Source organism: Equus caballus, chromosome 12, assembly GCF_041296265.1.
Source record: "Equus caballus isolate H_3958 breed thoroughbred chromosome 12, TB-T2T, whole genome shotgun sequence".
NCBI lineage: Eukaryota > Metazoa > Chordata > Mammalia > Perissodactyla > Equidae > Equus > Equus caballus.
The window spans coordinates 8452777-8476587 of NC_091695.1; the positions used below are offsets into that span (position 1 = coordinate 8452777).

Sequence of the window (23811 nt, forward strand, 5' to 3'; positions counted from 1 at the left end):
TGGGGGATGGCTCAAATGAGAAAAATTGTACAGTAGACTCTGGACATTTCCAGATTTAATATTTTAGGGCAATACAGAAGGTCCAGCATGTGGAACAACTCTTAAGGCCATTCAGCAGCAATTTAAATCATGGGTAACAAAGCTGGTGTTCTGAACCAAGTTATTTAGTGGACCAAGTGGTGAGGTTTATCGATCATCTCACCTCTGAATCTTAAGGCCACCACTTCTTCCCTGTATTCGGTGACTCTCATGGAACACAATGCTTGGTGACGAGAGAGCCAACTTCCAGTGCTGATGTTGGAAATAGAGAGGGCTAAGAGAGCCATGACTTAGTCAGAAAATAATTAAAGAGTAGAAAAAGCCGGTATCAATTTCAAACCAGAAGCTCAGGTATGCCAGAAATAAGATTTTGAACTTAATTTCTATTTCAACCTCCCATTCCAATTAGTGGTAAAAACTTAATGAAAATATTTTGGATATATTGGGTTAAATACAAATATATTATTAAAATTAATTTCGCCTTTCTCTTTTTATATTTTTTAATGTGGCTGCTAGAAAACTTAAAATTATGCATGTGACACACATTACAATTTCATTGAATAGTGCTAGTCTGTATTATTTGGAATACTTTGTTGCTAGAGTACTCAAGTGAATTATTCAGTGAGCTTTAAAAACTGGCAAATTGCAAGATGTTTTCGTATACGTCAAAGTTAAAAAAAAAAAAACAATCTCAGCCAGTTTTGGATACGCCCCACACGCCCCTCCTCAACACATACACAGCTTCTTCTCTAGCAATTTTGTCTAGGTTCCATAAGGTTTTCATAGTGCTAAGGCTTTGGAGCAAGAAGGCAACCAGTCTTGGGTTGTCATACAGTCATACAGCACTCACTGTGACCATCCCTCATTCCACGTGGTCCTCAGCTCTTAATCCGGTGAGCTGCTGCCAGGTTATAAACATTTGACGGCGCCTTTAAGCCCCTCTTTGTGTTACATCTATGCTATGACTGTCACACAGGAAATATTCCTATGGGTAAATTGTAAGACTAGTTAAAGCCCAGCTATCTTCTAGACAAATTATACAACTACTCGCTCTCATGACATGCTGAGGTCTTGCCCTCTCTTTGGGTTCTACTCAGAAAAGCGTAGTATGATTGGCCCAATTCTTCAAGTCCCGCTACAGTCACACCTTTGACAGTGTGACTTTGCGGTTCTTCCCATTGATTGCGTGTCTCTGTCCTTTGATTATGATTTGATCACATGACATTCCTTGAATAATTGAATGAGATTAAAGGGACAGTGTGCCAGTTCCAAGCGTAGGCTTTAAGAGGCTTTGCATGTTTCTTTCACTCTCTTGCATCTCTATTACAGCCCTTAGAAGAATATACCCAGGCTAGACACTGGCCTGAGGAGGATAAGAAACATGTGGAGCAGAGCCAAGCTTCTCATGTGAATCCAGGCTAGGTCATGTGATCTCCAGCCAACACCCAGACATGTGAGTAAACAAGCCCAGCTGAGATCAGCAGAACCAGCAAGCTAAGACAAATCACTTTCAACTGGTTCCCAGCCAATCCACAGATGCAGGAGTTAATTAAATGCTCATTGTGTGGGGTACTTTGTTATGCAACAATTGTTAACCAATATAATACCACAATTCTTCTCTCTGGACAGAGCTCCAAACTTACCTACAGGATATTTTTGTCCCCAAAGCGTGGACTAGGTGAAGAGCCCAAAGAAAATACCCTTTTCCAAATTTTCCTCTATCCTCTCCAGCTCTCTTCCTCTCTCCAATTCCAGAGGTCTTGTTCAGACTATGGCTAGAAGTTTTGCCCTCACTCATTATTTAGTCCCCTTGAGACCTAGATTCTTTGTTTTAACTGCATTCTGTTGTGTCAGCCCTTTACTAAGGCAGTAAGCATGAAATGCCCTATCTGAATGAATGCGGGAGGGGGGCTAGGAGTATAAGGAATGGACATGAAGGGGGAAATCTCCCTTAATATTTCAAAATAGTATCCAACCATGTTTTTTATGGTCAAATTTGCCAACATGGGACTTTTATAATGACTTAAAACTCTCAAAGTGACAATGTATACTGAACTCCTGAAGAGATGGCCCAACTGTCACACCAGACAGATTTGGAGCTCTCTCATAAAAACATAGATCCCCCCTTCCACAGGCAGAATAGGAGAGAGCAGACAAAGCTTAATTTGAGAAATATTGGAGGGATCTTCATCAGAAATGTCATCTTGCTTGCCTATATTTGAAACCTGAAATTTCTTGATTAGACTTTCATCTTTTTGCATCTCTACTATATGTTTTACTATAAGAGTCTCAGGGTGATGATAACGTCTCAAGTCTTTAGCAGGAATTAATTCCCACTTGAGTACCGGAAAGAGCATCATCTGAGGTCAAGAGACCTGGTCCAAGGTCTGCTACTGACCAGCTAGGCGATGGATTTGAAGTCAGTCCATCTTTGAGCCTCAGATTCTCTATCTATAAATAAAGAGTCTGGACTGCTGCTCCTTATAACTCTAAAACACCATCTAGTCCTAAATACTGTGCTTTATAAGACCACTCATAGAGCAATGCCTTTGAGAGAAGAAAGTGGGACAGATTGAAAAGAGGATGGGGCTGGAGTGAGTATGAGCAAGAGAAGGCAGGATTCAGGGAGGCTTTGCAAAAATGCAGGCTGGAGGGCCTCCACATTCAAGCTCTGCCAATTTCCTAATTTTGTCGCTGCCTGCTTCACCTCTCCCTGCTCCATCCCCTTGTCTCCAGCTGCAAAAACAGGTGTACAATCAGGAGACCCAGATGGATGTGTTGACATGTGCCACCATTCTGATGGCAGCACCAACTCCCCTGCTCTCACCTTTTCACCGCACCCTGGCCACTCTCCATCCTTCGTGGCCTCTACATCATCTTTATGTGCTCAGGTACTAAAAACCAGGAAGTTATTAAAGCCTAGGTCTGGCAATTCCCCTGAACTTGACAGGTCATTAAGAAGATTCATTCTAAATACATTCAGATCAGCTCTGGCACCTTCCCCAGACCTGAAAGATAGGCTCTAGTCACACCAGACAGAGGAAAGCTAGCTCTGTCATATCAGTCCCTCTTTGCCTCTAAGACTGTCAGGGACTCCTGTAGGGTTTCTTTAGCATACAATTCCAGAGTAAGAACTGGAACTGTAAATCCTGGTAGCCAGTTGTCTCATCATGCAGCACCTCTGAGTGAAAAGACAGGTTTGAGTTATTTGCATTTGCATACGGTTTGCTTATTTTTTACACATAATTGACGTTAATTTGTTGTCAGTTCTTTGTCACTTCTCAAATTGATGTTTTAGTACTATTTTTTCTTTGAGAATGTGTGTCTTGATTTTATTTCTTATAGTCTGTATATTATAAATGACCATAAATCCCCTTACATCAAATATAAAGAGTAGAAGTCAGGAAGACAAACAAAGCCAATAGATTTTTAAAATCACTTATTCCAGTGGTGTTCTGCCTGGTGTATATACACAGCACTCAGTATTTTTTGAATATTTTTTGAATGAATGAATGAACAAACCCTTACTCTGAATGAGATCTTAGCTAGAGGTTTGTATCAATCAGTTGCTGTTGCATTATAATCAACCAAAAACATATCAGTGTCATACAGTAATGTGTGGATTATTAATATGTGTCTGGCTATGCCTCACATGTCTCATGCTGGGGCACAGGCTGGAGGAACAGCAGCTACTTGGGGCATATTCTTCCCATGACTGAAATCTCTCAGCGGGGCTTGTAGAAAGAGGAATATCTCTTTAAGGCCAAGGCTTAAAAAAGGCACCTGTCACTTCTACTCACATTCCATTGGCCAAACCAAATTGTATAACCAAGCCCAACATCAATGTGGGAAGTCTTCTTCTCCCCTGAAGGCAGAGGTGGGAAGGGAATGAATATTTGCCCCCAAAGATAATCTAATCTATCAGAGACTCCAAATATAAAATAGGAACAATGATAGTTACCTTGGTTGAGGGTTGGGACAAGCCAGCCCAGAATCTTCTACGATGGTTCCTGGGGCACTTAATCAGAAACTAAAACCCTACAGGACATAATTGTAAAATAAAAGCAAGTACTTATATTTGCCCTAGCTATGATACCACAGTACCGGCTTCATGAATGGGAAGGAAATTCTAGGCTGAGAGAACAGGATAAACAAAAGACAGTGTTTTTTTCCAACATTTTAACCCCAACACCAAGTACCATCCTTAGCACATTTTAGGTGCTCGTTAATTAATGTCTGACAAAAATGAATAAAAATCATAGTGAAGACACAGACTCAACCTAGCTGAATGGAACAGTGTGTAAAATTTTCAGCTGGGTTGCCAGTTTAAATTTAGCATCAAACACCCTTGGTACTTCACCTCAAAGGCTGTCAATAAAGTCAATGTAACCAGGACTCTGACGATTCAGGGAGACTGAATCTTGCACAGGAACCACGACCTTGAAGGCAAGAACCTCCACCTGGTTTGTTGGGGAAGAGCAGAGCCAGTTTCCAGGATCCTAAAATACACTGAGAAATTGCTAAAGAGATATTGAGGCACAAGTGTGAAGTATAAACATACCCATTATGCATTTCATCCTTATGGAGCGACTGACCCAGATCCAAAACCTTAGTCCAATTATTCAGCCATTCCAGATCTTGCCTTTTGACCTCAGGGCCCGTGGGCTGGCTGACCTACTTTCCAAACTGCTTAGCAACTGCTCAGGAGAGTATTCATGGCAGCAGACCGAGGGCCATAAACTTCATGACCGGTTCATTCTTCCTAAATATAATCACCAGTAGCAATGAGGCTGGCTATATTTATTACTGTAGAGATGATTTCCAGGTAAGAGAAGCCATTGCTGTAGAATTTTCCTCCCAATTGCACCAATACAGCCTTAAAAATCTGGACTATTTCCCCGCATCCAAATGGGGCCACTTATAGTTTATCATCCGCTGATAGGAGAAGTTATCTGCACGGCTGTGGATCCACATTAGTTATGCTCTGAGCAGGACAACACTGTAAATTATTTGCAATATGCTGGAACTCAACACAGACTGAGTTTATAAATATGATATTGAACTCTTAAGAGCGAGTTGCTGGCCTTCTACAAAGCCATTAATTTTTAAAGTGGTTTGGAAGTCCAAAGGAGCAGCTAGGGGTAGGTGCCAGCTCCCAAAAACAGATGGCACTGGCTTTTCTAAAAGCAACAAGACCCTGCGATCAAATAGGAAGATCAGGACCTGGATACCTTTTGGAAATCTATTTCAAAGCCCTGAATAATGAGTAAGATTCACACTCCTTCTTCACAGGGTTCCCTGGCCACCCATCCAGTCCAGAGTCTGCAGTTCTTCTGAACTGTTATTTTTCTTGCTGCACGCTGTCCTCATTTTAAAACTAATCATATACAACTCTGTATTATATATAGTATGCCATTTCTCTTATTTATATCGTACTATTTTCCCTGACTAAATATTAAAATACTAAATGACTAAAATACTTCTGCTTACTATAAAATCTTCTAGAAATATATTACACAGAAAGAAAAGCCCCCCATAATTTGACTGCACGGAGGTAACCAATGTTAACCATTTGGTTCAGAGTTCTTCAGATATTATTTCTGGCCCACGAATTGGCATGTGTGTATTTTTTTTAAACAGAAATTCTACCATTCATACTATGTTACAACTTTCTTTTTTCATGTTTCCCCAACATACGTCATAAATTCCTTGAAGGCAGGGATCTTAGCTCAATAAATTATTTATTCCACACTTATTAAATACTATATTTTAGATGCTACCAGATATAAAAATGAATAAAGCAAAAGGCCTCAGATTGAAGGAGCTTACTTATCTGGCAAGAAAAAACAACATGAAAAACAAGTGTTATAAAACCATGTGACATGGGCTGTAACACAGGTTTATGTAAAGTGCCATGAAGAAGCCTTTAAGTCAGCCTGCAAGAAGAAAGGACACAGTCCATCTGACTAACTCAACCCGCTACAAAGAGACTCGTTTGGATCAGGGCTCAGTTCCACATGCCCATACCTCGAAAATATTGGTTCTAAATTATTTCCTGGAATCTATTGCTGTGCAGTGCATTAAAACTCTTGCTCTCTCCCTCTTAGCTGACCACACAGACATGAAAATGTCATATATTGCTACACATATGAATCTAACTTTGAGGATCTCTGCACTCTATCCATAGGATTCCAGGATTCTGAATATGAATCTGTTTTAACAGGATTACTGAAACCACCTCCTATACTTCCCTGCCACCAGTGCCACTATCCAACCCTCCCTTGATGTACAATCTGGTCAAGTTCCTCTGCATCTCTAAGCCCTGGTTTTCTCCCCTTAAAGTAAGAATAATCATGCCACCTCAAACACTAAGAGAAAAATATATACTCTCCTCAATTCTGATGATTAAATGAGATCATATTTACGACAGCTCTCAGCTTTTATAGTGTCTATTCAGTAACTGTTAAGGTAATGGCTGCATAAAACAAGCGGGACCCAGGGAATGTAATCAACCACTTTATTTTATTTTTTTATTCCAATATCTCTTTTGAATGTTCTGGATAAAATTTCAAGTAGACCTCAAGACATTTCTGCTCACTCCAGGGAGTCCCAGGATTACGTTAAGCTGTAAACATGGTCACAGCCTCAACTCAATAATTCTAATGTCCAGTCCTGTGGAATATTCCAAACTCCAAACCCAACTTAAGAATATATCTCCCCTTGGTCAGCTAAAGCCTGCTGCAAACTAGCCACTTTCAGTGACAAAGGGACTGTGGTCTTTCTTATTACCTTCTCCATTATGCACTTCCATCCTATCTCTCCTTCTTGATAATCAAGGTTTCTGACTCCAGCACAATGGTGCTGGGGGGTTGGGAGGTAGAGGGTGGAAGCAGGGCAGCTAGGAGATGTTAGGGGGCTAGGAATGTTCTTACATGACTGGCATGCACCCCAGATGGTTCTGTGCTCTCTGAGTCTGGCATGTGTTTAAAGCTGACTTTCTCTCATGGGCCCTTTTCATTCATTCTTCAGAGACCCTCAACATCACCTTGACCTGAGCCACAGTTCTTACCTTAGCACTATTGACATTTGGGCCCAAACAATTCCTTGTTGTGGAGAACTTTCCTATGCATTCATTGATGTTTACCAGGATCCTTGCCCTCTCCCTAATAGAAGCCAGTACCATCTTCCCCAGTTGTAACCAAAAATGTCTCCAGACATTGCTCATTGTCTCCTGGAGAGAAAAATTGCCCCTGGTTGAGAACCAATTACCTGAGCAAATATATTCCATTTCAGCAGTCACTTCTTCCATATGCTATCCCATGAATCCAACATCCACTTCCAGTTTCCTTTCTATTGAAGTACAGTTGTCCTCTACGGGGCCCCTTTTGACTAGATCTAAGATGATCGATATCTTGGCTTTCCTGCATGTGTCCACATCCAGTCCATGGGGCAAAAACACTCTAAAATGTTTTTTCTTTAAAAACTTTGGGATTCAGAGTGACATCAGCATCACGGCAGAGTGAGCACTTCCCCTAGACTCTGTCCCCTAAGATGCAACAAAAAGGATATTCATAAACCAATAGAGGACATTCACACAACATAAAAGACATCTGAGAGACCCACGCGGCCATATATCTGAAGGTGAAGGTGCTGGACCTCCTGGAGGAGGTGGAAGGAGGTAAGGGGAGCTCGTCTCCCTCCCCCAACAGCAGAGACCCAGGGTGTGGGACCATGTGTAGCTCTGAGAGGAGAAGGGGAAGGGGTGGCCCTCTACGGGAACACCTTCACCTTCCAAATTCCCCTATAGCCCATGGGAAAACCTGGCAAAGAGGTAGCTAAGCCTTTGTGGATGTGTCTTCATCAAGCCAGCACACCAAGAGCGCAGATAGCAAGGGTAGAACGACAATGCCCCTGGGATTTCAATAGCAAAGAAAGTGCCCCTCCCCCTGCACAGTGCTCCAGCTCAGTCAGTTGGCCAGAGTGCCTGCCCAGACAATAGAAAAGCAGGAGCTGTGAGCAAGTGAGCCGTGGATCATTGTTGGCTCAGAATACACAGCTCCTGCCCCCCACCAAGTGGCAGCAGGTGGAAGCTGCACCAGTAACTATCACTAGGCAGAAGTACAACTCTGTGCCATCAAACAGTATGAAGAAATATATTAATACTCTAGACCAGAAGGAAACTGACAAGCACTCAGAAATCAATCCTGAAAGCACAGAAATTTACAATCTAAATGACAAAGAATTCAAAATAGCTATCATGAAAAAACTCAATGAGTTACAAGAAAATACAGATAGACAGTTCAATGAAATCAGGGAAAAAATTAGTGAACAAAGGGAATTCTTCACAAAAGAGATTGAAACTATAAAGAAAAACCAATGAGAAATGTTGGAGATGAAAAACACAATGGATGAGATAAAGAAAAATCCAGATTCCCTGAATAACAAAGCTGATATATGGAGGAGACAATTAGCAGTCAGAAGACAGAAATATAGAAATGCTTCAGGTGGAGGAGGAGACAGAAATAAAATAAAAAAGAAATGAAGAAATTCTCCAAGAAATATCTGACTCCATTAGGATATGCAACATAAGGATTACAGGTATTCCAGAGGGAGAAGAGAAGGAGAATGGAGGAGAAAGCTTGTTCAAAGAAATGATGGCTAAGAACTCCCCAAACCTGGGAAAGAGCTGGAAATACAAGTGATAGAAGCCAATAGATCTCCTAATTATGCTATTGTAAAAAGACCTTCTCCAAGGCTTATTGTAGTAAAGCTGGCAAAGATCAATGACAAAGAAAAAATATTAAGGGCAGCAAGGCAGAAGAAAATAACTTACAAAGCCCTATCAGGCTTTCAGCAGATTTCTCAGCAGAAACCTTACAGGTTAGGCGAGTGCAGAATGATGTATTCAAAATTCTCTAAGACAAAAACCTTCAGCCAAGAATACTCTATCCAGTGAAAATACCCTTCAGATATGATGGAGAAATAAAAACTTTTCAGATAAACAAAAGCTAAGGGAGTTCATTGCCATTAGATGCCGCAACCCCCACTTACAGGAAATGATCAAGAAGGCACTCATACCAGAAAACAAAAAGAAAAAGATTGCAAAGCCTTGAGCAAGGAGATAAATAGGTAGACAAAATCAAAATTGCAGGCCTCTATCAGAACAGATTAGCAAATACTTAATTCTAACATTAAAGAGAAAGGGAAAGAAAACATCAAAAATAAGAATAGTCTCATCATTTCAACTACAAATTCCAAACAGATGATGGAATAAGTTGTGACAATAATAACTTAGAAGGGGAAGAGGAAAGGGATGGAATCACCTTAGTCTAAGGAAATAAGAGGCTATCAGAAAATGGACTATCTCAGATACGAGATCTTTTTATACAAACCTCATGGTAACCACTAAACAAATAATCAGAACAGAGTTACAAAGCATAAATAAAGAAAAAACTGAGAAAACCATCATAAAGAACTAACAAACTGAATTGGTAGTCCAAAATACATGGGACAAGAAACAAGAGAAATGCAGGAGAACCAGAAAATGATTGATAAAATGGCAGAATTAAGCCCTCCTCTGTCAATAATGACTCTAAATGTAAGTGGATTTAATTCTCCAATCAAAAGACACAGAGTGGCAGGTTGGATTCAAAAACAAGACCCAACAATATGCTGCCTCCAGGAAACACGTCTCAGCTGACAAACACAGGCTCAGAGTGAAGGGATGGAAGATGATACTCCAAGCTAATGACAAACAAAAGAAAGCAGGTGTTGCCATACATACGTCAGACAAAGCAGGCTTCAAGATAAAACAGGCAAAGAGAGACAAAGTGGGGCAGTAAAGAATGATGAAAGGGATGCTCCACCAAGAAGACGTATCACTTATAAATATTTATGCACCCAACACAGGAGCATCAAAGTACATAAAGAAACTATTAACAAACCTAAAAGGAGAGATTAACAATACAATAATAGTAGGGGACCGTATCACCCCACTTACATCAATGGATAGATCATCCAAACAGAACGTCAACAAGGAAATAGGGAACTAAATGAAAAACTAGACCAGGTGGAGTTAATAGACATATATAGAACACTCCACCCAAGATAGCAGAATACACATTCTTCTCAAGTGCATCTGGAACATTCTCAAGGATAGACCATATGTTGAGAAACAATGCAAGCCCCAATAAATTTTAGAAGATTGAAATCACATCAAGCATTTTTCAGATCATAATGCTGTGAAACTAGAAATCGACTACAAGAAAAAGCTGGGAAAGTGACAAATATGTAGAGACTAAACAGCATACTACTAAACAACCAATGGATCATTGAATAAATTAAGGGAGAAACCAAAAAATATATGGAGACAAATGAAAATCAAAATATACCATACCAACTTATATGGGATGCAGCGAAAGTGGTCCTAAGTGGGAAATTCATAGCAATACAGGCCCACCTTAACAAACAATAAAAATCCCAAATAAGCAATATTAAACTACATCTGACAGAATTAGAAAAAGAAGAGCAAACAAAACCCAAAGTCAGCAGAAGAAGGGAAATAATAAAAATCAGAGCATAAATAAATGAAATTGAACTCCCCTCCCCCCCCAAAAAACAGTAGAAAGGATCAATGAAACAAAGAGCGAGTTCTCTGAGAAGATAAAATTGGCAAACCCTTAGCCAGACCCACTAAGAAAAGAAGAAAGAAAGCTCAGATAAATAAAATTAAGAATGAAAGAGGAGAAATTACAATGGATACCACAGAAATACAAAGGATTACAAGAGAATACTATGAAAAACTATATGCCAACAAATTGGACAATCTAGAAGAAGTGGATAAATTCTTAGACTCATACAACCTCCAAAAACTGAACTGAGAAGAAAGAGAGAATCTGAATAGACCAATCACAAGTAAAGAGACTGAAACAGTAATCAAAAACCTCTCAAAAAATAAAAATCAAGAACCAGAATGCTTCTCTGGAGAATACTACCAAACATCCACAGAAGATTTAATACCTATCCTTCTCAAGCTAATCCAAAAAATTGAGGAAGACAGAATACTTCCTAACACATTCTATGAGGCCAAAATCACCCTGATCCCAAAGCAAGACAAGGACAACACAAAGAAAGAAAATTACAGGCCAATATCACTGACAAACAAATGCAAAAATCCTCAATGAATCATTGGCAAACCAAATACAGCAATACATTAAAATGATCATACACCATAATCAAGTGGGATTTATATGAGGGATGCAGGGATGCTTCAATATCCTGAAATCAATCAATGTAACACATCACATTAACAAAATGAGGAATAAAATCCACATGATCATCTCAATATATGCGGAGAAAGCATTTGACAAGATTCAACATCCATTTTGATAAAAATTTTCAATAAAATGGATATACCTCAGCATAATAAAGGCCACATATGACAAACCCACAGGTGACGTCATTCTCAATGGGGAGAAACTGAAAGCCATCCCTCTGAGGATAGGAACAAGGCAAGGGTGCCACTCTTGCCACTCTTATGCAACATCGTACTGGAGGTTTTGGCCAGAGCAAGCAGGCAAGAAAAAGAAATAAAAGGAATCCAAATAAGCAATGAAGAAGTGAAACTCTCACTGTTTGCAGATGACATGATTCTATATACAGAAAACCCTAAAGATTCCATTGGAAAACTATTAGAAATAATCAAACTATACAGCAAAGTTGCAGGGTACAAAATCAATAAAAGAAAAATAAACAAGTGGGACTTCATCAGACTAAAGAGCTTCTGCAAGGCAAAGGAAACCAGGAACAAAACGAAAAGACAACCCACCACCTGGGAGAAAATACTTGCAAATCATATATGTGACAAGGTGTTAATCTCCCAAATATGTAAAGAACTTATACGACTCAACAACAACAAAACAAACAACCTGATCAAAAAATTGGCAGAAGATATAAACAGACATTTTTTCAAAGAAGATATTCAGATGGCCAACAGGCACATGAAAAGATGTTCAACATCACTAAGCATCAGGGAAATGCAAATCAAAACTACACTGAGATATCACCTTATATCCCAGAATGGCTATAATCACTGAGACAAAAAACAACAAATGTTGGAGAGGCTGTGGAGAAAAGGGATCCCTCATTCACTGCTGGTGGGAATGCAAACTGGCGCAGCCACTATGGAAAACAGTATGGAGATTTCTCAAAAAACTAAAAATACAAATACCATATGACCCAGCTATCCCACTACTGGGAATTTATCCAAAGAACTTGAAACAACAATTCAAGGTGCCTTATGCACCCCTATGTTCCTTGCAGCATTATTCACAATAGCAAAGACTTGAAAGCAACCCAAGTGCCCATTGACTGATGATCGGATAAAGAAGACGTGGTATGTATACACAATGGAATACTACTGAGCCATAAAAAAGGCAAAATAGTCCCATTTGCAACAGCATGGACAGACCTTGAGGGTGTTATGTTAAGCAAAATAAGCCAGACAGAGAAAGACAAACACCATATGATCTCACTCATATGTGGAAGATAAACAGACAGACAAAGAGAACGGTTTAGTGGTTACCAGGGGAAGCGGATTACAGGCTGGGCACAAGGGGTGAAGGGGCACATATATATGGTGACTGACAAAAAATAATGTACAACTAAAATTTCACAACGTTATAAACTATTACGACCTCAATAAAAAAAAAAGAGAGAGAGATTTATGTTAAGGAAAAAAAAAAACTTTCAGATTAAATGCCAATCAGAAAATTCAGCAGGCTTCCAAACTGCAATATCAAAGCTCTCACCAAATTTCCCTCTTGCACCCTGGATTTCCTGGATAAGACGGAAGCAGACACTAACCCACTGTCCCTCCAGCTGCAGAGAACACACATCAAGCTCTCCAAATGGTCCAGTTGAAGTTTCTGGCACCAGACCTGACGAAGAAGCAGGTATTTACATTATGTCTTCAAGATTATGCCTTCAGTTAGGTAACATCTAAATAATTTCTAGGACCTCTACTTTGAGCTTTTTATTGGTGGGTCTAGAACACAACCTATTTTGGTGACTAAGGGCTATCTTATCTAATTTCTTCAATCAAAACTCCCACGTTAGGGCCAGGCCCAGGGGCCTAGTGTTAAGTCTGGCAGACTCTGCTTTAGCAGCCCATGTTCGGTTCCCAGGCACAGACCTACACCACTCGTCTGTCAGTGGCCACGCTGTGGCAGCAGCCCATATACAAAATAGAGGAGGATTGGCAACAGATGTTAGCTCAGAGTGAATCTTCCTCAGCAAAGATAACTCCCAGTTTAGCATCCTTTTATATTGGTATCATGTCCTTTATCTTTCCTTTCTAACCAAGCCCAGAGGCTACGTAAAGACAGTAAGGAAACAGCTAAAGCCAAACCACCCAAACCCAGTGGCTTAAAACAATGAGCATTTATTATTGCCCGTGGGTCTGAGGGACAGCAGAGTAGCTCCTTTGGTCTCAACTGGGCAAACAGATGCATCCGTAGTCAGCTATGGGCCGCCTAGGCAGCTCTGTGGATCTCGGCTTGGCTTTCACACATATTTGGGAGTCAACCGGCTTGTCTAGGACAGCCTTGGTGGGACATAGGGGTCTGGGAGAGCACATAGCTCTGTGGAGGCCCACAGTTGGACTGGCACACTGCCACTTCTACCATATTCTATCGACGAAAGCAAAGCACAAGCCCAGCCCAAATTCAGGGAATGGGAAAACAAGCTCCATCTCTTGCTGGGAGAAGCTTCGATTTCATGTTGCAAAGAGAATGGACACAGGGAGGTGTGAAGAATTGGGGCCATTTTGTGATCAATCTACCATACTGGGCGTGGAGGATAATCTTAGCTGTCCATCAAAATCTACTCTCCCTTCTTCCATGGTAATAGCATTGAAGCCAGTCACGTAGATTACATTTCACAGTCTCTTTTTCAATTAGATGTGACCACAGGTGAGTAAGTTTTCATCGTGGACTCAGTTTTCACCAATGGAATGTGAGCAGAAGTGATGTGTACCCTTAAGGTATCTAGGAATGTCTTCTGGGAGGCTCTATTTCCCCTTCTCACAAGCTAGAATCTGGATGATGCAACAATCTAGCATCATTTATGCAGCTGATAACAATGTCCCAGGGAATTTAGGAGTAGTGACTTGCAAGGAACTTGGGATCTCAGGCAATAAAGACAAACAGAGCTTTCTCCTTGACCTGAATTGTTCACACTGGGAATGTTATGTAAAAGAGAAATAGACTTTTTCGTTCTTTGAACTTCTCTGTTGTTGGCTCTCTTTGTTACAGCAGCTTGCCATCTCCTAACCAGCTAACACAGTGGGGCAACTGAAGGTAGTCTCCATTCATTTAGAAAACTGGGTCAACAGACACTCCACTCCAGTATATTGTAGAAAGAACACAAAGTCAGTCCTAAGGCCCCCCCATGGCCCAAGGCTTAAAAGGAGAAAATAAAGCAATGATCTGAGCACTTTATAGGTGGATTTGGCTTAGGAAGGCAACGAGGGGGGAAATATAACTTTCTGGCAACACCTTGTAAATACATTCATTGATATAAAACCTGGTATTTTTCTCATCTGATGAATCCACATTGTGAATCTCTAACCTCTGCCTGAAGTACTTTTGATTATGATTGCTAGGGCTGCATAACATGGAAGCATCGAAATTCTGACATGCCAAGTCACTGATGGAGAGTCTGCCACTCACTATGCTTCCCTTCCAGCTGGAATCTCTGAAAATGTTGAGGGGTGGTGGAAACTGACTTGAAGAGCCATCAAACAGAGCTTCCAAATTAAGAGGTACATCATTATTGAACTTTAGAGAAGTCTGACAACTAAAGAGTAGGATCATATTACTCCTCTATTTTTAAAATCTTCAAAGAACTCCTAATCTAAAACCTTGAACAAGGGCTACAAGGACCTGAATGATCTGCCCTTTGCTATCATACACCCTCCTCTCATCCACCTGCCCCCTCGCTTCTTTCCTTTCTTTGCTCCTGCCTCATGGGCATCTTCCCTTTCTCTCTATTGCACTAAATTTCCTTCTGGGCTTCTCTCCATCTGGACGGTTTTCTCTAAATTCTCTGAGTCCTGTTCATATTTCAGATCAAAGCCGCAATACCAGTTCCTCGTGGAAATCGTCCTTGATCCCTCAGAAGAGAATGGAGACCTCGTTTTACATTCTCAGAGGAGCCTTTATAACACTACAACAATTATAACTGAACAAGTATTTCTTTAACGTTGAATACCAGATGAGCAGTCCCTTAAGGACAGGAACCACGTCTGCTTTCTTTACTGCTATATCCTAGCACCTAACACATAGAGTAGACCCTCAATAAATATTGAATGAATGAACACATCAGTAAATGTATGAAGGGGCAGTGTCAGGGAGAGAAAGAAAGAGAAGACAGATAGACTGACACAGAAAAAGGAGAGGCAGAGAGGATCAGCTGGCCTCCTAATAGAGTAGTTCACATGTCACTGAGATCCTGGGGGAAAATGCCCTACTCCCAGTCCCCAGGACAGCCACACAACACCTCCTCTCCATGTCTCACTAGTAATTTCGGATGTTAGCCAAGTCGCTTCATTCTCCGTGGAGAGACACAGCCCTGAGAAATTGGAGTACACCTCACTGCACACTTCCTTGTAATAGCAAACAGGATGAATTGAATCAGCAGCCTGAGCTTAGGGACAAATTGCATTTGGAAATTGTATTTATGTATCAAAAAACTAATTACTGCCAAGTTCCACCTCAGTAGTACTTGATGATTTCATTATTGGATCTAATTGCACTTCTATTCAGGATACGAGTTGACTGTCTTTTAATTGATAATAGAAATTGAAGATACAAAAATGTGAATGGGAGGGCTCGCCTGGTGGCATAGTGGTTAAGTTCACGCACTCCGCTTCGGCGGCCCAAGGTTCGTGGGCTCGAATCCTGGGCACAGACCTACATAGCACTCATCAAGCCATGTTGTGACAGAGTCCCACATATGAAACAGAGGAAGATTAGCACAGATGTTAGCTCAGAGCCAATCTTCCTCACCTTAAAAAAAAAAAATGTGAATGGCCACAAGGTCTCTTTCTTCAGCTGATTTCTGGCCCATGGAAAACAAATTAGCCTTCACCACTTTCACACCAAAAATATAAATATTTATTTTCTGTTTACCCACGCTTGGTTGTCTTTGGGGTATATTAGCCTCAAAAGATTAGACATAACAGTTTGTACCCACTTTCAGGAATACACCTAAATGACATAAGCTTTCAAACCTGAGGTGCTCACTTTCACAAAACTACAAATGGCTTATTCCTACAAACATCCACTGTTCTTCCTCTGATATGAGAAGTGGGGAGATAGAAAATACATTTCTTCATAGCCATGTGGAGGGTGGGTTGGTGCTGCTGTCCCCAGACCCGGGACAGCTCTGTCTTCTGCTAGGATAGAAGAAGCTGCAGGCTGGTCTCGTGGAGTCACCAGCAGCACAGTTGAGCCAGGATATTTTGCCCCCTCACCGAACCTGGGAGTATCAGGGTCTCCCATCCCATTGGGTCTTGCCACATTTTAGTGAAGTAAAACACTGGATTTCCCCTGTTTTTTCCCTGTTTGTTTCTGATTTGTCATTTTATTGAGTGACAAAGAGGGCAGCCAGTGTCGTAGCTGAAGCAGAAGAAAGAACCTGAACTCCCAAAATCTAACAGGAAGATCGCCATCCTGACCTACCCCAGAAAGAAGGAACTTCTCTGTCTGCCTTAATAATAGGTTTTGATTTTAAAAAAAGAAAGAAAGAAAGAAAAAGAAGACCCAAGGCAAAGTCGCACAGGGCTCTGGGGGTATTTTCAAAGCAGTGGCCGTCCTGCCACCTCCATCGAAAGAACAAAGGTTTGCTGGCTCACATGTTTCCCTCTTATGACCAAGGCCCCAGTCGCCTGGCTTCTCTCATCTTTACCTCTTTCGAGCGCCTCTCTTTGGCTTGTGTCTCTTTCACCTGAGGTCTATGCAGTCAGTCAGTTGGAGAATGAGAGCATGTAACCGCAGTGTGTGGAGGTCTGAGGGCCAACAGGCAGCCAGGGGACAACGGCACACTCCTCTTTAGGAGACCACATTTGGGCGGGGCTCCCACTCTCCAGTCAAGTTCTTGATAGGCTTCACTTCCTGGTTCCGTCGCATCCTTCTCTCATCAGAACAGTGAAGTACTCTGACTCTCTCTCTCTCTGTCTCAGTCTCTGTTATCTGTTTCTTTTCCTGTCATTCTTTTATTCTCCATCTCTGTCTCCCTCACCCACCTTCTTCTCCTTTCCCCCCCTCCTCCTCTCCTTCTTGCTCTCTCCCTCCCCCGCCGCCCCTTCTGTCTCTACCTCTCTTTTTCTCTCTCTTGGTCTGTGTATCTCCTATCTGTCTTTCTCTCTGTCCTCTTTGTGTCTCTTCTCTCTGTGTCTCATTTTCCTCTCTCTCCACTGCTCTTTCTCACTGGAAAAGCAAAGCCCAGGCCCAGCCACGTTTCACTGGCCCCCTAACATTTCCACGAGTTAATGCTTTCTGGCCTCCTCCACCCCCTTCTCCCTGGAAATCTCACAGAACCGCTGGGCCCACACCAACCCTGCTCCATGCCTTTGCTCCTCTTCTCGTGCTCCACAGCTTTCTGATTTTCTATGATGGTTTCTCCCTGCAACCTTGATCAGCAGCTCCTGATGGCCATTCTCAGTGTCTCCTGCCCCACCCCTCCCCTTTCTCTACAGTCACTCCAATATTTTCCTCTTTTCCCTGCCTCATGGAGTAACCCATCTTGGCACCCAATGTTTATCCTTTCCCAAGAATCCTGAGCAAGCCATAGAGCAACATTAAATCATTCTAGTACAAGGCAAATATGAGAATTTTAACCTCCATTTTTTAAGAAGATCGTTGCATTGCTTCTAATCAATTCAAATAAGGAAATGCCCAAAGTCAAATCCATTTTGAAAATGAGAGACTTTGCTACGCAACCCCTGCAATGTCTATTTGAAACTATCTTCCCTACAGTTTTGTAAAGAGGATTTATTTATTCATTCTACAAACTTTTACGGAAGGCCTACTACGTGCTAGCATGCAGTGCCATCAACATAAAAATGAAAAGCCATTGTCCCTGACATCAACAGGCCATGATCCTTGGCTTAATGATTCTAACTCACTCCTGAAAATCCTGCCACTACTTGAAAAGCCACTAAATGAAACAATATTTTTGGTCACTTTAATGGAAAATATTAGAGTGTATTTCACCCTGACCAATGATATCTAAACAATTTACACAGACGGAATAAATATCAAATGAACAGTAAAATCAAGTTTTTATAGGTAATAAACAATAATTTGAACTTAATTACAGTCATCCCATGAAATATGGTACAATTGAGGTTTATTACACGCCATATGGGATGAAGAGCAGGTGGTGATGGGCAGAGGGAGGTGAGCAAAGCCCATTCTGGGAAAGGTACATTCAGCTTTCCGCACCATTTGCTTCATCAAGGTGCACTCAAAATAAAGTTATAGCACAGGAGAATACATTCGGGGTAAAATGAAATCCAAGCACAAAAAGACTTCTAAACATAGGAAATAATGCTCTTACCTAACACACTGAAAAGTCCTTTCGCTGTGACTCCTTCTCCCTCTAACTGGCCTATTGTGCAAAGCTAAATATTTTGGGTCATCCAGACATGGCACGCAAGTCAATGGCCCCATATGTTCTCTGACCAGAAGCTGTTAGTCTAATAAAGTAGCATATCTTTGCCTGCAAATGTAACGCTGGACTATCACTCCTTATAGCATTCTTCAATGTGTTTTGAGGTTTAAAAAAAAATCCTTATACCAAAAATAGGGGTCAGCATCCAAAAAGTAGAATAACTTTTCAAGAGCTCTTGAGTCTTCAGCTGAACAGTTGTCATGTGACAGGACCTTGTAGGGTAGTGGCTCAGGGGCAGAGTGGGGACCTGAGGCGAAACAGGTGGTGGGGAGTGTGCAGCTCCAAGCTGAAACCTTCCTGAAAACGAGGCTCATCCTAACCAAGACAAGTTGCTTCCCAAGACAGGAACATCATAAGATCCAGAGAGCTAAGTACCAAACCACAAAGAAATAAAGAACACCTTCTGCCCATGAGAGACCTCTCTCAGTCACACTCGACTGTTAGATTTAACCTACCCATGACCATATGCTGAAGCCCTAATTCCACATAGTGTCTATCAAATGAAACTGTCAATCATAAGGAAGACCAGATGAGAGTGTGTGAACAACACTGGAACTCTATTTCCACTAAAATGAATGATATTGCATCATTGAATAAGGTGCAATAAACTGCATTGTCGTTCTAGAGTCAAATAGATTTATCCCAGAAATGAGGACTTCCGCTGGCCCGTATGGTGCCTTTGGGAAATATTGAGAAAGGTGTGACTCTGGGAAAATTGCTTAGTTGCAGCCCCAAGGCTTAGCTCATGGTTTAGCAAGTAGAGTCCACTCTAGATTTCAGCCCTTGCCCACCTCTTAGTCTGGGTGATTTTGTACAGTGCACAAAATGCACATCCGTATGCAGCAGCCCCAACAGAAAACAGTCTAATGGAAGAACAAACCCAGCCCATAGACTACTTATTTCAAGGAGTATTCAATAGTCACTTATATTTAATTTATTTTTATTTTTTACCTTTTAACCCCATTCAGCCCTTTCTCCCATCCCCTCTCTCCCACCTCTGGCACCCACCAATCTGTTCTCTGCATCTATGGGCTTGGTTTTTTGCTTTTTGTTTTTTAGACTCCACATAGAAGAGAGGTCATACAGTATTTGTCTTTCTCTGTCACTTATATTTAAATGCCAGGACATAGAAGGTTCTGGAGTCAAGTGTCAGGCTAAACCATAATAGAATGTATAATCTTGAGAAAGTCACTTTTCTTCTATGTTTGATCTGTTTTCTCACCTGCAAATAAAGGAACTTGACCTTGCTGACCTCCAAAGATCCTTCCAGCTCTGGTCTTCAGATTTCTGAAATGGACTGGTACAAAAAGGCTGCAGGGTCACCTTGATTGCAATGACAACAACAATGTAAAAAAATGATAACAAAAAAACATAACGCTCACCACCACCTAAAAGTCCATCACTAAGGAATGAAAGTAAATCATGGTACATTTATGCACTGTAATAACTTGAAATAATTTTAAAATGAACAACGTAAATCTATAGTTAATGATACAGAACAATGCCCAGGATATAGTGTGAAGTAAAAAAAAAAAAAGGCTGTGGAACTATATGAAAAGTATGATTTATACACACATAAATATATGCTTGTTTTTATTTAAAATGATCTTGGATGGATAACAGAGGAAACTATTTACAGCTGTTGTTCCTAAAGGGTGTGATGTGGGGAAATGGGTAGGGACGGCGTCTTTTACTTTTACTTTACATACCCTGTGACTGAATTTTATCATAAGCATTGATTACTTTTAGGATAAAAAGGAGATTAAAATATTTGAATTAAGATCAAAATATAGAGGAAATTTTGTTAACTCTGAAAATCTCACACCATTTACCTAGATATTTGCTTATCCTAGGGTCCACAGCAGTTCCGGGGAGCATTCCCATTGGGGTTGTTTTAACACTAGGTTTTCCTGGAATGCTCTCTCCTCTGGGTTCCAGCTCAGCCCCGTCCTCCTCAGCTTCTCCTGGGAGAGTCGGCTCCTCACAGCATCCTGATTTGCCCTCTCCGTCAAACAGCTTGAGGGTTTTTCCAAAGTAACAGCTCTGTCTTCTAGATATTAACTAAGAAGCCCGGTTGCAGGTTGACTTACTATCGTAAGTTCCAAAAGGGAAAGTCTAATTTCTCTGACTCCACGGAGACCAATAAAAGCCTCTCCAAGGAGATTTAATAAAACAAAGAAAATTCACCTGGAAAGGTGAAGCCCATCCGTCAGCAGGGAGCTCCGAATCCCGCAGCTGGTACACGTCAGCGGCTGACCTCCACTGTAATAACATCTGTTTCTGTTGAGGATGAAGTAAATCCCACCATGCTGGACTCTCAGGGCCCCAGTGCACAATGCAGCGACCTGTGCTGAGCCCTCCAGAGGAAAATCCCTTTGTTAATCATCTCCCCATTCCCGTTTCCCCATCTCTTAAATGGGGTGCCTATTCCTGCCCCTGCTGCTTTTAGGGTGAGACGAAATCATTCAGGGATGACCAAAACACCGTATGTCTATAAAATACAGCAAATAATCACAGCTATTGTAACTTAAAAACCCACCAGGGCCTCCACATCACTCAGGAAAAGCATTTTATATGTGAAAATAAATCACGCCATCTGCCGTGCTCCCCCAGTCTTCAAATCGGATCACTGCCAAATCCAAACACCAAAGACAAAGAAAAGTAAGCTCTGGGTCTTCCCCAAGGATGTGCCTTCAGACCAACTTCACAATTGATTGACATTTTGAAAAAGATCTTATTCAACTTATTCAAACTAAAAGAAAACTGTTCAGCCATTTCTCCCACTCTCCACCCCCTGCCTCTTGCAACCACCAATCTGTTCTCTGTATCTATGAGCTTTTTTTTTTAGATTCCACACATGAGAAAGATCATATGGTGCTTATCATCTTTCTCCATCTGACTTATTTCACTTAGTATAATGTCCTCGAGGTCCATCTTGCCATATCACAAAGGGTAAGATTTCATTCTTTTTTATGGCTGAATGATATTCCATTGTACATATATATATATATATATATATATATATATATATATATATATCTCACAATTTCTTTATCCACTCATCTGTAGATGGACATTTAGGTTGTTTCCATATCTTGACTATTGTAAATAATGCTACAATGAACCTGGGGTTGGATATATCTTTTCAAATTTTTGTTTTCATTTTCTTTGGGTAAATACTCAGAAGTGGAATTGCTGGATCATACGGTAGTTCTATTTTTAATTTCTTGAAGAATCTCCATACTTTTTCCCATAGTGGATGTACCAATTTAGATTCCCACCAACAGTGCACAAGGGTTCCCACAATTGATTGACTTTTTTTTAATGTGTACATCACACACACACACACACACACACACACACACACACACTAATCACTGGGAGGCACTCTCCAAATGCTAAAAAGAATGGGATTTGGATTGTCTTGTGGGAAGGAAAGAAGAGTTTTTAGAAATGAACCAAGCTAAAGATCTAATTCTAAAGTTGATGAAACAGACCAGAAAGTAAAGATCATCCTCACATGTAAATATACGTAGCCTCCTCCGTCTTCATTCAATAAACACTTACTAGTCACCTACTGGGAAGCAGTGGGAAGAAGTAGAAAGAGCAGAGGCTTTGGAAAAAGGACGAATCTGACTCTACTACTTGTTAGTTCTATGGCTTTGGACAAGTTGCTTCAGCTCTCCGATCCTTAGCTTTCTCTTCTATTAGGTAGGAAGCTTACTATCTCCTTTATAGAGTTGTTATGAAGATTAATACCGAAACATATGTCAAGTACCTGGCAGAGTCCCTGGCCTGTGGGACAGGAGACACTCGGTAGATGTTAGCTAGTCACATTCTCTGTCCCATGTGTTGGTGAGAGAAGAGGTGCATAAAGACGCTTCTGGCCCTCAAAGGGCTCACCGCCTAGAAGAGAAATACTAAATCACACCAAGATTGGGGATGTTAATGTCTCATCTGCTTCCAGATCACAAACACAGCTGAATCACACACACTCAAGGGAGGATGGGAAAGCAAGAACCTTTCCTGAGGAAAACTGGGGCCAACTCTGAAACGCAAAACTGCATTACACCAATTATTCCTGATCCGAGCTGAGGTGTCTGGGTGCAGTGGATAATTAGAGGCTGCCCCAGTCTTTGCACTGACATGACTGGTGCTATTTAACGTAATTACATTACAGCAAAATGATGAGTTTTCCCATAATTGGTAGTTACAGCATAACTGTGACTGCATGGAATATTAACACTCTAATTGCCAGGGCCTTCTGAAAACGTTAGCTAAGTAAATGTTTCCCTTCTCTCTGGGAAGAAAAATGAAAGAACTGGAACTTTCTTGTGGAGCCTCTCACATCTGCTCTTCTTTATCTTCATACGCCAATCCCCTCAGACCCTTCCAAGATCCCACTTTTAGCCCTACAAGGACACAATGTCACATGCTTTCCACCTTCTGCCCTGTTAAAAACTGCTCTGCTCTACCAACCAGCAAAAATCTGATATATTCATTTCATTTATAAGTATTACAGAGAGAACTAGGCTCATAGTGAGGCAGACCAAGCTCAAATCCTGACCTGTCTCCTTTATTTTCGTGGGAATTTGGCGAGTCACGTAACCTGGCTAAGTCTTTGTTTCTTTGGCTGTAAGACAGAGATTATACACCCACCTCACATAAAACTCAACTCATTAAATGAGTCAGAGCACATAGAAGGAGCTTAAGAAAGGCTAGTTGAATGTGAGGGTAACTAACTAATCAAAATTAACAGGATGTTCTTCCCAGTATTATTTCCATTTTTAACGGTAAAACAGACACTTTGAATTAAATCAATAAAGATCATTATTCAACAGTTAAAGTATTTGAGGAAGTAGAATGGGTTTTTCCAAAACTCCTTAAGACCCATAATAGTGTCTGGCCCTTAAGAGGTGGAATAACATGACGGTTTAATGCACACAACACAAATCCTGATGGCCCCGGTTCAAATTCCAACTCTGCCACTTTCTAGCTACGTGACCTTGGGCAAGTAACTTAACCTATCTATGTTAC

The 23811-nt window shown here is 41.0% G+C and overlaps 1 long non-coding RNA gene across 4 annotated transcripts in view; it reads right to left on the reverse strand.

Annotated features, from left to right (window-relative positions):
- LOC138916569 (uncharacterized) overlaps positions 1-23811 on the reverse strand; it is a 106040-nt gene that overhangs the window by 78850 nt on the left and 3379 nt on the right. The window contains exon 1 of one of the 4 annotated variants that reach the window (XR_011423843.1): positions 19997-20102. The exons of the other annotated variants lie outside the window; for them this stretch is intronic. This is a non-coding gene — a long non-coding RNA (uncharacterized lncRNA). Of the gene's footprint in view, positions 1-19996; positions 20103-23811 lie in introns of those variants that run through there. 4 annotated transcript variants of the gene reach the window in all.